General features: G+C 46.3%; 1 long non-coding RNA gene across 1 annotated transcript; it reads right to left on the reverse strand.

The window, feature by feature from the left end:
- Positions 1 to 638: 638 nt before the first annotated feature.
- LOC109784589 (uncharacterized) lies at positions 639 to 16,050 on the reverse strand. The gene is made up of 3 exons (XR_002237904.4): positions 14,951 to 16,050; positions 1,275 to 2,121; positions 639 to 946 (listed from the first exon to the last, which is right to left on the reverse strand). It is a non-coding gene; the product is annotated as an uncharacterized lncRNA (long non-coding RNA).
- Positions 16,051 to 16,850: the final 800 nt, after the last annotated feature.

Raw genomic sequence — 16,850 nt, forward strand, 5'->3', positions numbered from 1 at the left:
TGAGGGAGAGCGTATGGAAGGATTCGTTTCCTAGTATACGACTTGGACACGGATATGAGCCCGGCGAACGCGATTATGTAATTCAGTGGAAGGGTAAATCTTCCTTTTGGCACATGAGAAGGTAGTACAGCAAAGGGGTCCATGCATTCCAACGGATACAAAATCAATAAATATGTGCTTAGTATTGTTTAAAAAACACTCAGAGCTACTTTGCAAGTAGTGAAATAAGTACCCGAAAGTACGCTTTCTATGCCATATTGAAGGACCAATCTTATAATTCACAAAAATAAACATTTTCTAATTATTAGCTCATACTGAAACACATAACAAAATCTGTTAATTTTCTACATAAAACAAATGGCAATGCTGCTTGCAAGTTGAGCATCACCATCATGTGTCGGGATGTCGCTGAGGGTGAGTATCATTATGACCGTCATAATATTTCTAGGTTCATATAGAGGCAATGATAAGAGCAGTAGTATGATTAGAGAGGGGAAAGGGAAGGCTTCCATGAAAATACTCCCTCCATAAACTAATATAAGAATGTTTAGGTCACTACTTTAGTGATCTAAATGCTCTTATATTAGTTTACAGAGGGAGTACAATGTAATGCATACTCACCAAGAATCAGAATTAAAATCACTTCATTAGATCATAGTATGATGAACCATTTATGCAGAGATACATACAGAGCAACACATAGATTGAAGTTAAATCTAGCAATATAGGAATGATCAAATCTCCACTCAAACCACAATTTGGTACATTTGGCACCGGAGGAAATCCCAGATTAAACAGTGTGGTAGATAGTTGATCACGTGAATGCTAACAGAAGTATACCAAGTAACAAAGATTGTTACAGCCAAAGCTCAATGCCTCCAACCAAAGTTTAACTCCTAACAGGGAATGTCTCCAAATCAAGCTAGCTGCAGCCAAGCCTTGGAACCTGAAAAAATGGAGAGAAAAACGAAATCAGGAAATGCAAGAGAAAGAACTTCACATAGGATAAAATTATCTCATTGCTCCAGACATATAAAGTACTGCTAAGAAATTTCCTTGTCAGTTATTTTGTAGATTTTTTTATAGAATTAGCCCACCGATGAGAGCCAACTGAAACTTTGTTGAAATATAATTTGATTTAATAAACTTTTTACAATAGTTCAAATTGAATGTGTATACCTACTTAAGCATGTACTGTGTCAAATATATATCTTCAGAACCAGAGAATCGACATGCATATCATCTGCTTTTCTTAAATAAAAATGCTTCGTTACCATTCATCATCTCCACCTTCTGAATCCAACTAATCCAAGCTTGCCACCGCCGTCAATGGCACATCCAGCTCATGAAAGGATAAATAACAACAAAACGTTTATGCACCACTTGTGAGTTTGTACATAACAATGGAGTAGAAAACTATGAAAATGCACCAGAAAAAAAACAATGAAAATGTTTCATTCATCTGCTTCCTACTGAACTGTTGTCTTCTGAAAAGCTATGCTAAGTGTGCTACCTCCGAGAAAAACCACCAAAAACATTTAAAATTAGTAAAGGATAATGCTACAATGTTTTAGATTGTTGGCACATAGGTTAGAGCTATCCTCGTGACAATCTATTGCCAGATAAATCAATTACATAAGTGCAGCAATTATATAACTTATGTTGCATCACCCACAAAAATTAGTATAGCAAAAAGGAATGGATTGGAAAACTTTGTCCACAATCATCTACTGGAAAAATAAATCAGAAGGACAATGTATGTCATACACACACACACACATGGGGATCTAGAAAAAGAAAAATCGGATCATCTGTAGGTGTTATACCTTTGCAGAAGGTAAAACCTTAGAGGTACACTAAGTAAAATTCAATGTGTGTAAACTGATCTGACAGGTGGACTTTAATTCAACAAACATGGCAATCACAAATTCCGAAAAGAAGACATGCTTGATTATATGATCTAAACAATAACCTTGTTATATTACCTGACGATATAGGGATGAATGAAACTTAAAGTCCATTAATTAAGAAGTAATAGGTCACATGTTGCAGAACAGGACCAGGCTTGAATTTCCAAACATTTATCAAATGATCAAAAAGTCCACTTTGAGACGCTATCATCTGCAGCAGGGCAGTATAATCAGAAGCGAAAATAATGCAACTAAGCAATCACGTTGGAAAAAAATGTAAAACTAATAAAACATAGTACTACAGAGAACTACCAATATCACTGATAAGTACTGAAGCGAAAGAAGCACCCCCTAGATTGAATGTAGCCAGATTAACAAAGTTGATAAGTAGACTTTCATCCTACACTGACCATTTACGGTATTTCTTAGAACAAAGTAAAATAAGCTGCCACGCTTATTCTAGAAGGCTAGAAGTTCTGACATTAATTGAAAACAAAGAGGCAGATCTGCACTGCTTATTATGATGGTGCGGAAGTGCAAGTTAATCAGATAAAATATATGTATCAAAACTGTTATAGCTGTATAAGACGAAATTGTATGACACTGCCATCAGTATTTACGCTGCCCAAATATTTACTCTGACCTCGAATGACAATCATGAACAAATCTAGAACAAATTGCAAGTTGCAACAATGTGAGCACGATCTATGTTACCGTAAAGGATAGAGAAGAAAAAATAAACAAAAATGGTATGACCTTTGTATAGTAAGGAAAAGTAACCATGAAGAGATTAATCTTAATAAGACACACAATGGGTATAAGACGAGAGTTTGCTCCGTAGATTTACCATTGATCCAAAAAGTTATTAATAGGCTTAAGACACACGCATCAGGCATAGCAGAGAATGAATGGCAGAACATGGCATCATCAAGAAAATAAAATTGCATAGAATAGAAAGACCACAATTTGAGCAGGACCCTGACTCTGGTAATTAAGAACATCAAATATATTATTCTCTCTCTTTACGCTATGTAACACCCCAAATTTTTGACCTTGTTTTATTAATTAAAATTTTGCCAGGAAATTAAATTTTCTATTTTTCTGGATTTATCTTTTGATTTCAGAACCCCTCTTCTCTTTAATATTGTGGGTTTTTACCTCAAGTGGAAACTTTCCAAAAGTATTATTGGACTTGTATGCTCTCTCAATAAAACAATTCTTTATCAGTGGATTTATTTGCATAATTGTTTTTCCTGAGCTTTATTCTTTTAAAATGATTTTTCATAAATTTGGAGCCTCTATTGCACTGCAACCATTTGATTAATGCATTTAAAAATTTCACCAAAATATAGGGATGTCATGTGATGTTTCCACATCACTTTTATGAAAAAACATCTTTTGGTCATTGGAGATTTTGAGCTCTACACCAAATTTTCAAATCCGGTCTAGTAGGTATTTTTGCACTACAACCTATTTAAATATTTCCCTAAAAATTCTTCCAAGTGTTTGGAGATGTCAGTAGATGCATATAATTCAACTTCATGCAAAAACCCAGTGATGTTCTTTGAATAATTTGAGTGAATCAACCTCATTTTCATTCTGGTCCAGCTTAGCGATTTGTACTGCAACACTAGATTATCTTGCTCTAGTAACCCTGAGATTTTTCCTACTTATAGACCACCCTGCAAAACCCTTAAGTCCAGGAGAGTGGACCCATTGGAGGGTTTTAAGTGCATGCAATAAGGCCTTTTTCTTTCTGTCCAAAACTGAAGGTTTGCAAAACTTGCACTAGCAAGTTTCTGGTTTTGCCCAAATGATCTTGCCATCATCACCTACATCTAGGGAGACACTGGTCTGGAGTTTTTGGCCACTCCAAGAGTTGCCTAGATGCACTTAGCATTCTGACGAACACCTTGAGTGCATGGACAGATTTGGCATGATTATTAGTTTACATTGTGAACTTGATCCCCTGACCTAACAACCATGTCCCTTGATCTCCTTACTAGCTCTAACCTAGTCCTGTTATTTGCCAGCCTCGCTCAAGCACTCTAGGCTGCCCTGGCATTATGTCGAGCACGTCTCGTGCGTGCTCTGGGCGGGCCCAGAGCGCGTGTTTTGCACGTGCGGGCGCCCGAGCCGCCGCGTCGCACGGCCGCCTCCCTGCGCCCACTCTGGCCTCTCCCCACTCGCAGCCAGCACGCCCGCCCCCTCCCTCGCCGCAGAGCCGCCCCTGGCACCCTACAGCGCCGCCGTCAGGTCGGCCACGGCGGCTAGCGGCCGGCTACAGTGGGCTCCTGCCATGGACGGCGCCGCCCGAGCCGCAGCAGCGCGCCAGCTGCCCCCTTGTACAGCCCGAGCCTATCCTCAAGCCCGTCTGCTAGTGCTCGTCGCCGCCACGTCGCCCTGGCCACTACAGAACGGCGATTCGCCGTCGTTCTTATCCACCACCGCGGAACCAGCCTCGTTGCGCTATAAAAGGAGGCCCCCGAGCTCCTCCGAGCACTCAGGCGACCCCAGGCCACCCCCATAGCACTCCCTCAGCCAGCAATCGGCGGTTGGTAGCCGTCTTCCTCGACTCCGGCCGGTTCGGCCGCCGCCACCTTCCGGTACCATTCGTCGCAACCAGACCCTCCCCCGTCCATCCAACACCACCACCCGTTTCCCCTCGAGCTTGCGGAGCCACCCAACACCTCAAACTCGCTCGAAAACCACCGCAGCCCAGAACCCCAAAACCACCCGAAGCCTCCTCCGCCGCGAAGCTCGCCGCCGGCGACTCCTTCCACCCCCGACGACTCAACGACCACCGGGAGGACCGCCCCGGTCTGGCAGGTCCATCCCTGCCCTCGGATACCCTCGAGGAGCCGTCGTTCGCCGGTGTCGATCGCCGGAGTCCCGCCTCTGCTCGGGCAAAGGAAGAGGAGGGAGAGACGACTGGTCAAACCTGACCGGTGGGCCCCGTGGACCCACTGTTAGTGACCCACGCGCCCATCCACACTGGATAAGTGAAAGCGTAAAGTCTCGAGTACGTATCCCCTACCCCGAAAGCGTATTCTGTACCGAAGCGTTTCCCTTTTTTTGTTTTATTTTAAAAACAGAATTTGACTAAACTTTGACTGGCTATAACTTTTTAAATATAATTCCAAATGACCTGATTCTTTTTCTGTTGTTTCTCAAATTCTGTCTAGTTTATTTTAGTATTTATTTGAAAATTTTCCAAACAACTTTTTTGTACTGTTTTAAAGCTATGTGTTAATTTAAATTTTCATAAAATAGGATTTTGAAGAAGAAGGCAACTTTCAAAAAGTACACTCCCTCTTGCATACTCTTGAAGGCAAGCATTCTGAACCCTGGCATGATATTTTTGGGGTGTTGTTTGATACAGTTACAACACCGCCTAGACGTGGAGCATTCGTTATTTTATGTGACAATACGATCATACGCGTGAGTGCATAATGAGATTCGTTGCTGTTAGAAATGGATATGCTGGTGATCGTAATCATCTTCATAAGCTTTTCATGCATACCGGAAGGAAGCCGGGAAAGTCTCTGTCTTGGGTAGACACGAGCTTGTCCCTAGTTCCTCGTCGAGACGAGTGTGTCCGGTATGGCATGATGAGGTATGATGAGTGGTGATTCTGTCTGTTAGTTGAAATATATTTGTTATGCTAATCATACAGGGAATACTTGAACCTCCTGAGTCGGCCGTGGATCGAGTCTTGTTCCAGTAACCCCCATACTTGTTTCGTACTACCACTTGTCCCTGCCGTAGGTAGGGTACGGTTCAGTAAGTTGTCAACCCCTTACAAAGCACACACCGTACAGAGAGGCCATGGTGGAAGATACCGGCTGCATCCGGTAGGCATGCCACCTGGTCCGGGGGCATGGGTGTTTCCGGTTGGGACCGAGAGGGGGGCACCCCTTAGAGCGCACGATATAAATTTGATCCCATGCTAAGTCGAGGTTGTAGCCTCCCCACTTAGAGTTTTGCTTGACAGGTGTCGTGGGTGATTCCAGACACCGGTAAGTTAAGCTGGTGTGTGCGGGTCAGGTGTGTTTTCAATTAAAAGACCGTAGGCGAAATTAGTCCCGATGGACTAAATAAACCCGTTACTCGTGGGGAAAGAGTACACCCTCTGCAGAGGTTAAATCTATTCGGATAGCCACGTCCATGGGTAAGGACTACAGTCTGAGATGGGTCTAATGTCGGTCTTAGTGTTGATCTTAGTGTCGGTCATAGTGTCGGTCTTCAGAGGAGAAATGGCTAAACCAGAACATTGATTATGACCTGTGACATATGAGTATTATGATTATTATTGTGGACTAACCATTTACATTATTTGAATTATTGAGTATCCCTGGGACGGTTCTACCTCCTGGATACTCACTGCGATTATTCTCTTATAAGCCCTTTATGTGGTGTCGCATAGACGCCCGACTGTGGCATGCTTGCTATTTTCTTTATATTATAAGCCCTTTATGTGGTGTCGCTCAGACGCTCGACTGTGGCATGCTTGTTATTTCTATTATTTATAAGCCCTTTATGTGGTGTCGCATAGACGCCCGACTGTGGCATGCTTGTTATTTCTATTATTTATAAGCCCTTTATGTGGTGTCGCATAGACGCCCGACTGTGGCATGCTTGTTATTTGTTTCATCTATAAGCCCTTTATGTGGTGTCGCTCAGACGCCCGACTGAGGCATCATTTATCTTTTATCCTTCCGAGGCGTCGCTTCAGACACTCGATCGGTGCATTCTATTTCTACTCCCGTATTGCATATTCATATTTTACCCGCATGCGTGCATCATGGATTTCGTTTATTTCGTGACAGACGTTATGATCATAGAATATTTCGGAGCATGATTATCCCTTGTTATATTATACCCGTGTTCATAATGTTTGCGAGTACATTCAAAAGTACTCACTGGCATGTCCCTGGCTATTGGCTTGGCCAGATTTCTCACATGGAGAGGAGCGTTGCGATGACAGCCACGGAACCTACGCAATGATGATAGCAGCCTCACGAAGATAGGAGTTATCCTGGTCAGCTGTTCCTGTGGGAAATGGAGTCCCATAGACGCAGATGAACCACAAACCGCTTCCGCCATCAACCACTAGAAACCAAGTGTTGTACTCATAGGCCACAATGGTCTTGTACTACATATTTTGTACTTTGCTTGGAATTTCTGTATCAAGTTGGTGCCTCATCAGCTAACAGTAATCCTGGGGCTGGTGAGCACAAGGGCCATTTTCTGGAAAATTAATATCCCGAAAAACCGGTCCTGACAAACTTGGTATGAGAGCCAAGCTGACCATTGGCTAATCCTATCTTAGCCAGATCAATAAACCTAGGTTAACCAACCCACCAGACCTTCACCTAACCCCGGCCAAGCTTCTCGCGTAAGATAGCCACACAGTGACCCCGACGCTTTTGGCAGTCGGTGCCCAACCTATCAGCCTAGCCTGTCGATCACGCGCCAGTGACTGACACCTAACATGTCTCATTCGCAAGCGTGTGAAGGAAGACTCCGTCTCCTTTTTCTATAAAAAGGGCGCGCTAGCCTCAACACAGCACATCACAGCCTCTTTTCCAAACCAAGCTGCGATGCCTGGACCCATTGTTCACAATGAGACCATAGCCACCAACCTTGGAGGTTTTGTGACCGTGCTCGCAAACCTCACCCGCCGTGCCTATGCATTAGAAGAGCCCCCAGAATATGTTGTGTACCAAGGACCCATGAGCGGTGAGAGCCGTCAATTCTGGGCCACTGTACACATCTATGGTAGGGTCTATCACCAAAACGCCCCTACAGGTTCACTGGAAGGACAACTTCCTTTGAGCCACATGCCATCCAACTGGCAGCTCGAGAAGCTATAGTTCAACTCCGGCACTTGTCGCCCAGAGTTAACTGTGGCTCGTTCTACTACTACCCTAGCCGTGACGGGTATGGTAGGCCGCCCCAGGTTGCCAACGGAGATCACGAGACGGATCCTGCACTATTGCATCTGGTGCGCTATGTAGGTGCACTAGAGGAACTGTTCGATCAAATCACCCTTGATCTAATCGCAGCTCGTGGAGAACTGGTTCGCCGAGCCCCGGCGAGAGGAGAAGAGGAGCCCGACGCCGACAACCCAGTCGTGTTGTTCGGACACCCGATCGAGTCCTTGAGGTCTGCCCCAGCCATCGACCAAAATGCTTTGGTGTCCCCAGAAGTGCTTCGTCGCCTTTTGGGAACATGCTCCAACGGGATTGTGGCCAACAACCCCCGCGATGGTCATCATCGCTACCCCGACCCTGCAGCCCCTCAATCTCATCCAGCTAATCCCGACGGTGAAACCCATGGAGAAGCCTCGACGTCCACTAGACAAGCCCGCTTAGATATTAACGAAGTAGACTAAGTCGCTCGAGTAGTAACGAGCCTTAGTATTTCTACGCCTTGTAATTGTGTGAGCCTGTATCACCATAATTAAATGCTGTTTGCTTGTGCGCCCCTATTTTGGAATAGTAGCCATGCATATGTACGTTAGCGTACAGTTACATTTTTAAATTCCGGGCGCAGCTACCAAAAACCACCCCGACGACACCCACAGTAATGCGTCACTTTGTGGGATATGTGTATCTGTGGCATTGACCCCGACCCCATAGAACAGAACCGACAAACTAGTTACTCTTCACCATGGTAAATAACCCAGCCCCAATGCTATATAAAAGGCCACCTCGTGACCTTGCCAAGTGCCCCTCACCTTGTGCGCAACACTCACAGCCATTTCTTTGCCATGCCGACCCCCAGTATTTATCTGAGAACTCCAGACGCAACCCCGGGTAGTTTTGTTAAATTATTGTGGGACTTTACCTGCAGTACCATGAGTGCCATCCATCCACCCCAGTACGAGTTGCTCAAATCGAGGATCACCCCATCCACCTTGAAATATTGGGCAGTGGTGCACATCCCCCCCCCCCCCCCGCAAACCCAAACCAAGACCCAATGGAAGTCTCCTTCATGGGGAAATCCATGCCGACTCCGCATATGGCCATAGAAGCTGCTGCGCACGAAGCGCTCGCTCGTCTTCGATTCGCGGTACCCTATGCCAGCGAACGAGGGTATTATTACTTTCCGAGTCGTGCAGCACCCGGAGAAGTAGCATCTTTTCCCGGTGGACGAATTGAGAGAGACCCATACTGGCCAACCTTGCCCAGTATATTATCGCTCAAGAGCGTTTGACTCAGCGGGTAATGGGTTATCTCCAGAGCCTCGCTGATTTAAATCCTCAGATCGCTTTTGGCAGACCACTGAGGCCTGACCAGGAGAGACGCATTCATCGGCTAGTCAACCCGCTTCCCCCGATAGAAGAGGAGTGTGCCCCAGTACCAGAGACGTTTTCTCAGGACCCTGTCCTTTTGCCGTTTTTATTGTAGACGTCACCGCTATGTTTATTATCCCAGTATTTATTTATGTGTTGTAACTTGTACGTGGTATCCAAAATTTGTGCGACGGATCAAATATTTGGTTTCAATTGTGTGAGCAGTTTTACTGCTGTTAATTTTGTTTTAACTAATTTTCACTCACGATAAAATTTGTAGTGAGATTTCTTTCCCTGAGTTGCTGGAGCATATGCCTCTTCACGACGTAGATTTTTATTCACGCAGCACCATAACGGCAGACTCACAACCACAACCACTCGACCTCGTGCGCTAATTACATATCCCCATACACATCTTGCACCTAACTGATCACACCCGAGGACACCACAGTCTCAGTAAGAGAGATTTGTGAGTAATCATTCGGGCGCAAGTTGCTCCAGCACACCTACAGCAGTTAGCACTCGATGCCGCACCTAATCCTCGTGATCACCGCCACCGCGAAGAGCTAACACTCGAGCGGCAGCATCACGACGATCATCAAGGATCATCGCGCACAGGAGCACGGAGAACCCCAGCAACGTCGCCAAACCTCCACACACCAGGACCATGTACCAGTCCGGCATCACCTCCGCCATTAGAGCCTCGTCTCGAGCTCCTGCAAACAGAAATGGAGGAGAATGAAGGAGAATAGGAAGCGAGGCGAGGTGTGAGGAAGAAGAAAGGAGCACCGCGGCCATTTTATAGCTCGAGATCGGTGTACGGTGGGCGAGGTCCACCAGTGCCGCTCGTCGCTCGATCGCCGGTGTTCAGAGGCGAATCCGCGAGCAGTGCCGATAGTGCACTTGCCCGCGAGGTGAGTGCACGCTGCACCGGCAGCTAGCACGCCGCGCACTACCGCTGTACGGCCTAGATGCCCTACGCGCTAGACGTCGCCGGTGGAGAAAGCGCGGGAAAGCACGCGAGAGAGAGGAAGAAGAGAGGGCCAGAGGTAGAAGAAGAGACTGACAGTGGGCCCCGGGTCCACCCGTCGGCCAGAGGGAGCACTGTGCCCTCGGGTACGGCCAGCGTATTTTAGAAATTTAGAATCTATTCTAAATTTACTGTATCCAACGTAGAAATATCTCGTTTCCCCAACCATGGGATTTTCCACGCAGCGCCAGTGTTCCACACTGTAGTTTTGCACCACTTATTGCCCCCTTACTGTAGATACCTTGTTATTGCATAAGTAGGATGATTTTTTTTTGTAAGAGCAATGTTTGTTCAAAACAGTTTTTAACAAATCTCGAGGACGAGATTTTTCTTAAGGGGGGTAGTGTTGTAACACCCCAAAATTTTGACCTTGTTTTATTAATTAAAATTTTGCCAGGAAATTAAATTTTCTATTTTTCTGGATTTATCTTTTGATTTCAGAACCCCTCTTCTCTTTAATATTGTGGGTTTTTACCTCAAGTGGAAACTTTCCAAAAGTATTATTGGACTTGTATGCTCTCCCAATAAAACAATTCTTTATCAGTGGATTTATTTGCATAATTGTTTTTCCTGAGCTTTATTCTTTTAAAATGATTTTTCATAAATTTGGAGCCTCTGTTGCACTGCAACCATTTGATTAATGCATTTAAAATTTTCACCAAGATTTGGGGATGTCATGTGATGTTTCCACATCACTTTTATGCAAAAACATCTTTTGGTCATTGGAGATTTTGAGCTCTACACCAAATTTTCAAATCTGGTCTAGTAGGTATTTTTGCACTACAACCTATTTAAATATTACCCTAAAAATTCTTCCAAGTGTTTGGAGATGTCAGTAGATGCATATAATTCAACTTCATGCAAAAACCCAGTGATGTTCTTTGAATAATTTGAGTGAATCAACCTCATTTTCATTCTGGTCCAGCTTAGCGATTTGTACTGCAACCCTAGATTATCTTGCTCTAGTAACCCTGAGCTTTTTCCTACTTATAGACCACCCTGCAAAACCCTTAAGTCCAGGAGAGTGGACCCATTGGAGGGTTTTAAGTGCATGCAATAAGGCCTTTTTCTTTCTGTCCAAAACTGAAGGTTTGCAAAACTTGCACTAGCAAGTTTCTGGTTTTGCCCAAATGATCTTGCCATCATCACCTACATCTAGGGAGACACTGGTCTGGAGTTTTTGGCCACCCCAAGAGTTGCCTAGATGCACTTAGCATTCTGACGAACACCTTGAGTGCATGGACAGATTTGGCATGATTATTAGTTTACATTGTGAACTTCATCCCCTGACCTAACCACCATGTCCCTTGATCTCCTTACTAGCTCTAACCTAGTCCTGTTATTTGCCAGCCTCGCTCAAGCACTCTAGGCTGCCCTGGCATTATGTCGAGCACGTCTCGTGCGTGCTCTGGGCGCGCCCAGAGCGCGCGTTTTGCACGTGCGGGCGCCCGAGCCGCCGCGTCACACGGCCGCCTCCATGCGCCCGCTCTGGCCTCTCCCCACTCGCAGCCAGCACGCCCGCCCCCTCCCTCGCCGCAGAGCCGCCCCTGGCGCCCTACAGCGCCGCCGTCAGGTCGGCCAGGGCGGCTAGCGGCCGGCTACAGTGGGCTCCTGCCATGGACGGAGCCGCCCGAGCCGCAGCAGCGCGCCAGCTGCCCCCTTGTACAGCCCGAGCCTATCTTCAAGCCCGTCTGCTAGTGCTCGTCGCCGCCACGTCGCCCTGGCCACTACAGAATGGCGATTCGCCATCGTTCTCATCCACCACCGCGGAACCAGCCTCGTTGCGCTATAAAAGGTGGCCCCCGAGCTCCTCCGAGCACTCAGGCGACCCCAGGCCACCCCCATAGCACTCCCTCAGCCAGCAATCGGCGGTTGGTAGCCGTCTTCCTCGACTCCGGCCGGTTCGGCCGCCGCTGCCTTCCGGTACCGTTCGTCGCAACCAGACCCTCCCCCGTCCATCCAACACCACCACCCGTTTCCCCTCGAGCTTGCGGAGCCACCCAACACCTCAAACTCGCTCGAAAACCACCGCAGCCCAGAACCCCAAAACCACCCGAAGCCTCCTCCGCCGCGGAGCTCGCCGCCGGCGACTCCTTCCACCCCCGACGACCCAACGACCACCGGGAGGACCGCCCCGGTCTGGCAAGCCCATCCCTGCCCTCGGATACCCTCGAGGAGCCATCGTTCGCCGGCGTCGATCGCCGGAGTCCCGCCTCTGCTCGGGCAAAGGAAGAGGAGGGAGAGACGACTGGTCAAACCTGACCAGTGGGCCCCGTGGACCCACTGTTAGTGACCCACGTGCCCATCCACACTGGATAAGTGAAAGCGTAAAGTCTCGAGTACGTATCCCCTACCCCGAAAGCGTATTCTGTACCGAAGCGTTTCCCCTTTTCTGTTTTATTTTAAAAACAGAATTTGACTAAACTTTGACTGGCTATAACTTTTTAAATATAAGTCCAAATGACCTGATTCTTTTTCTGTTGTTTCTCAAATTCTGTCTAGTTTATTTTAGTATTTATTTGAAAATTTTCCAAACAACTTTTTTGTACTGTTTTAAAGCTATGTGTTAATTTAAATTTTCATAAAATAGGATTTTGAAGAAGAAGGCAACTTTCAAAAAGTACGCTCCCTCTTGCATACTCTTGAAGGCAAGCATTCTGAACCCTAGCATGATATTTTTGGGGTGTTTTTTGATACGGTTACAACACCGCCTTGACGTGGAGCATTCGTTATTTTATGTGACAATACGATCATACGCGTGAGTGCATAATGAGATTCGTTGCTGTTAGAAATGGATATGCTGGTGATCGTAATCATCCTCGTAAGATTTTCATGCATACCGGAAGGAAGCCGGGAAAGTCTCTGTCTTGGGTAGACACGAGCTTGTCCCTAGTTCCTCGTCGAGACGAGTGTGTCCGGTATGGCATGATGAGGTATGATGAGTGGTGATTCCGTCTGTTAGTTGAAATATATTAGTTATGCTAATCATACAGGGAATACCTGAACCTCCTGAGTCGGCCGTAGATCGAGTCTTGTTCCAGTAACCCCCATACTTGTTTCGTCCTACCACTTGTCCCTGCCGCAGGTAGGGTACGGTTCAGTAAGTTGTCAACCCCTTACAAAGCACACACCGTACAGAGAGGCCATGGTGGAAGATACCGGCTGCATCCGGCAGGCATGCCACCTGGTCCGGGGGCATGGGTGTTTCCGGTTGGGACCGAGAGGGGGGCACCCCTTAGAGCGCGCGATATAAATTTGATCCCATGCTAAGTCGAGGTTGTAGCCTCCCCACTTAGAGTTTTGCTTGACAGGTGTCGTGGGTGATTCCAGACACCGGTAAGTTAAGCTGGTGTGTGCGGGTCAGGTGTGTTTTCAATTAAAAGACCGTAGGCGGAATTAGTCCCGATGGACTAAATAAATCCGTTACTCATGGGGAAAGAGTACACCCTCTGCAGATGTTAAATCTATTTGGATAGCCACGTCCATGGGTAAGGACTACAGTCTGAGATGGGTCTAATGTCGGTCTTAGTGTTGATCTTAGTGTCGGTCATAGTGTCGGTCTTCAGAGGAGAAACGGCTAAACCAGAACATTGATTATGACCTGTGACATATGAGTATTATGATTATTATTGTGGACTAACCATTTACATTATTTGAATTATTGAGTATCCCTGGGACGGTTCTACCTCCTGGATACTCACTGCGATTATTCTCTTATAAGCCCTTTATGTGGTGTCGCATAGACGCCCGACTGTGGCATGCTTGCTATTTTCTTTATATTATAAGCCCTTTATGTGGTGTCGCTCAGACGCTCGACTGTGGCATGCTTGTTATTTCTATTATTTATAAGCCCTTTATGTGGTGTCGCATAGAGGCCCGACTGTGGCATGCTTGTTATTTCTATTATTTATAAGCCCTTTATGTGGTGTCGCATAGACGCCCGACTGTGGCATGCTTGTTATTTCTTTCATCTATAAGCCCTTTATGTGGTGTCGCTCAGACGCCCGACTGAGGCATCATTTATCTTTTATCCTTCCGAGGTGTCGCTTCAGACACTCGATCAGTGCATTCTATTTCTACTCCCGTATTGCATATTCATATTTTACCCGCATGCGTGCATCATGGATTTCGTTTATTTCGTGACAGACGTTATGATCATAGAATATTTCGGAGCATGATTATCCCTTGTTATATTATACCCGTGTTCATAATGTTTGCGAGTACATTCAAAAGTACTCACTGGCATGTCCCTGGCTATTGGCTTGGCCAGATTTCTCACATGGAGAGGAGCGTTGCGATGACAGCCACGGAACCTACGCAATGATGATAGCAGCCTCACGAAGATAGGAGTTATCCTGGTCAGCTGTTCCTGTGGGAAATGGAGTCCCATAGACGCAGATGAACCACAAACCGCTTCCGCCATCAACCACTAGAAACCAAGTGTTGTACTCATAGGCCACAATGGTCTTGTACTACATATTTTGTACTTTGCTTGGAATTTCTGTATCAAGTTGGTGCCTCATCAGCTAACAGTAATCCTGGGGCTGGTGAGCACAAGGGCCATTTTCTGGAAAATTAATATCCCGAAAAACCGGTCCTGACACGCTAGATGAGAAATCAGCACATCATCTCATTGTTTTGAAATATATCAGGTATTGAACAATTTGTGGAATGCCAATCCCATCCACAGGTCTTGGGAGACACCCTCACCAGGTTGGCTGAGCCAGCTGCTCCAACATTCTGATGGAAACATGCCCTTGGCGCCGATGCACTGCCACAACTACAATCCTTATGACTGACACATTACATGACGATGATGCAGATCACACCCTCGGAGCAAGTATCCATCGACAGCAATGAACCAATGAGCAAAATCCTACAACCACAAACATTTTCCCGCACATCAACAAACAATTCAGTGAAAATAACACAAACTGATCGACAAATTGGCAGTCCATTCAGTTGAAATTAGCATGGTATACACAGTAAAGAAAGGTCAAAAATAAGAGTCGGGATTATCAGCCTTATAGAAAATTAAGATCATCGACTCATTAGTTATGCACCAACAGCCAATGCAACAAAAATGATGCTAGTGCATTGAGGAATTTTATGAAACACATACACATGGTTGATTGTGGAACTGTATATGTCCAAACTTCTCTGAATTCAGTTAAGCCACCTCCAGTGTAATCTTTGAAGCCAGCCATGAGAAGATGGCCAAGAGGAGGGCAACAATCATGGAGGCTGACGTGGGGGCGTGAGAAAGGGATGCGCCCCAGTGGTAGCACATCCGAATCTGATCTCGGCCGGATCTGACGACCCAGGGAAGATGTTTCATGGTGGGGAGGAGGGGCGCGGGCTGCTGCTCCGCCGTTGTGCACGGTGAGCCTGCATTTTCTTGGGTGTAGTGGAGCTAACCTTCGATGTACGGGAAGGAGGGAGACGGCATATCCTCCTCCTCCAGATGTCCGCTGGGTAGGGAAGCGGACGGGAACGCGGTGAGGAGGGGATCCCCTTCATTCTTGGAGCTGGGCTTCTGTGCTGACCGCCCCTCCTCTATGCATCGACGGCCGCGGCGAGAACGGCGGCCACCTTCTCGTCATCCGCCGTCGGGAAGGGCGCTACCCCTCACCCGAGCACGCACCATGGCGAGGCGTCCTCCATCGTCCCACGTGAGCACGGCGACCGCCTTCTCATCCTCTATCGTGGCCGTGGCCGTGGCCGTGGCCGTCTCCGCCGCCGACAGAGGCGCCGCCGTGCTGGAGGAACGGCAGGGATAGGACCAGTGGAGGGCGGAGAGGGCTGCCGGCAGCGCAGGACAGAAGAGTTTTTTTGCCAACTAAAGAAAGGATCGCGGGTCAAATACTAATAAGTGCGGGTGTTGTTTTGCAAAAAACGAAATGTTGTCCAGGTATCCACTTAAAAATGGATCGCGGGTTGAACAGTCAGAACAGCAGGGTTGTTTTTGCAAAAACACCGTGACAGTGAACCCGACAGACTCAATCCGTGCTTTATTATTAGAGGGAAAGATCATGCATATGGTGTCTTGCATTGCTTACTGTATACATCAAAAATATCATCTGCTTAGTTTAGACATGCTTTGTGTCAATGCCATATGTTTAGTTTCTTTATCGTATATGTGAATCATGCAATGCCATCTTGTTTAGCCAGGCATCATATATGTGAATTTTGCAATGTCATCCTGGTTAGCCAGTCATCTTATATGTGAATTATATCATGCCATCATTTTTTTATTACGTATTAAATTTTTCAACAATTTTAGTACATTCAATTATTCTTCCTATGCATCAGCCATTCGGCATGGTCATGGAAAAATCTGGAGTGGAAACAAGGTCTTCAGAGCAGACAATGCTATCTGACAAAACGCATGTCTTGCTGGTTACAGATAGCTCCTCAGAGGAGTATTCAGAGACAGATGACCAGTCCTATTCCCCCCCCAGGTGCATGCTCTAACTTGGCAGGGTTATGTTGCTCATATCGTGCGTATGGTATCTTGCATTGCTATGTCATTTGCTTAGTTTAGACATGCTTTGTGTGAATGCCACCTGTTTAGTGTCTAATTACCATATATGTGAATTATGCAATGCCA

This window comes from Aegilops tauschii, chromosome 2 (genome assembly GCF_002575655.3).
Source record: "Aegilops tauschii subsp. strangulata cultivar AL8/78 chromosome 2, Aet v6.0, whole genome shotgun sequence".
NCBI classification, from domain to species: domain Eukaryota; kingdom Viridiplantae; phylum Streptophyta; class Magnoliopsida; order Poales; family Poaceae; genus Aegilops; species Aegilops tauschii.